Source organism: Corvus brachyrhynchos, unplaced genomic scaffold (genome assembly GCF_000691975.1).
Source record: "Corvus brachyrhynchos isolate BGI_N302 unplaced genomic scaffold, ASM69197v1 scaffold91, whole genome shotgun sequence".
NCBI classification, from domain to species: domain Eukaryota; kingdom Metazoa; phylum Chordata; class Aves; order Passeriformes; family Corvidae; genus Corvus; species Corvus brachyrhynchos.
The window spans coordinates 6,065,844-6,067,662 of NW_008236442.1; positions in this window are offsets into that span (position 1 = coordinate 6,065,844).

The window sequence follows — 1,819 nt, forward strand, 5'->3', positions numbered from 1 at the left end:
GCTTAAAAACCCGCCAGGCACTTTTCCTTGCCAGATTTATGAAGTATTCGAGACTATTTGTTCAAAAGAATATGTCTGAATTTTCAACGGGGGCCTTTGATTGCTGACTCTTCTACCTTTGGCCTTATTTGTGGATTTGTTGGGATAAAAAAAAAACAAAAAGCAGGTGACCTGGTTTGCTTGTTCATTCAGGGGTGAGTTAAAGGTGTGCAGGGAAGGTGGCACAACCAAAAGGCTTTCCAGGGAAGCCATCTGTCTGCTCCCACCGCCGCCCTGCCTTCACCTTTCAGCTCTCGTTTGCTGCTGGTTGCCACCCAGCCGAGGGTGGGAGATGTTTTTCCTCGCTGCCTGCGAGGATGTTGCACGCTCAGCTGGGTTATGATGATGATGATGCATTCAATGCATGTTCCCTTTGAAAAATTCGGCAGCGTTTCCAGTGTTGATTTCCCTCCAGAGTTATTACACCCCACACAGATTGGCAGCGCCATGCCACAGTGCCAGGATTTATGAGGTGACCTTGGAGACACAGGCGCTCCCAAATTGAAAGCACTTGGCGCTCAACTTTATTTTGGATTGCTGAGCAGGCTCCCCTCCTGTATAAATCAGGATGAGATTACACAAATAATACACAACATTTATATAACATTGCATAACACAAGGGGATTCTTTCCTGCACGGCTCGAGTGCTGCACTCCTGCCTCCCCTCGACTTTGATTCACTCTTGGGCCCAACCTTAAACCTTCAGTAGGGCTCAGGAAAGGCAGCGCTGGCCCCTCTCCAGGAGCAGTGAACTCTGTTTAGGGCCATCCTCCATCATGAAGGTTGGACCTGATGATCTCAGAGATCCTTTCCAACCATGATTCCATGTTAAGAAGTACTTAAGGACTGCTCAGGATTGAGCCAACTGCAGGTGGTCCGTCAGCCTGGAGATGCTCCAGGGTGTTGTTACTGCTCTATGAAGTGCTCCCAACCCCTTGGACCTGCAGAGCTGACCCCTGCATGGGGGTTCTGCTGGGACAGCCACCCTCCTGAGCTGCCCAGGCTGCTTCCCAAGGTTTTGGATGGATCCTTTGGGAGTGAGGAGCTGTGTGGATAAAGAGGATCTGATAGATGGTGATGAAACACCTGAGTGCAGGCACGTGGAGGAGGAACCTGCGAGCAGCAGTAAATGCCAACCCAACCTGCACTAACGTTAATTGTCATTCAGCTTCTATCGACGTGCAGTTTATTAAACCATAAAGCAAGGCAGCAAGCACAGAGAGCAACTCTAGAGATAATTAAACATAATAAGGGTTTCGCTTAATCCCTCAAAACCCAGGGGAGGCACAGTTAAGACTGAATACCCTCTTCTCACTGCAAGGCATTTTTTTGCACAGGCATTTAAGAGCACTTCCCGGGACAGGATTTCGGGACAGGGGGAAAGGTAGGTCCCACCCTCACTTCTGAGTACTCTTTTTCTTTTCTCCGTGCCTTTACACTACGCCGCTTATTAAGCCTGGACTCATGACTTTCAAAGCAGTTTGCGGCTCATCATTTGCATTGCAGCAGCAAGCAGAGACCCTGAGGAGGGAACCTGAGGAAGGTTTGGGAGCATCGCTGGGCACAGGGACAGCCAGCAGAGCTTGGGAGCAGCAGGGCTGGCGCCCAGGTGCGCTGTGCTCGCAGGCTCATCTCCCTCACAACACGCGCAGTTCTTGGATGAGGAGGAACGGGAAGGGGATGAAGGGAGACGGTGGGTTCGAAGGGCTGAGCGAGAGGGTGGCAGAGCAGGTGGGTCAGGAGAGGTTCCCTTTACAGAGCGAGATAATTACGGCAAATC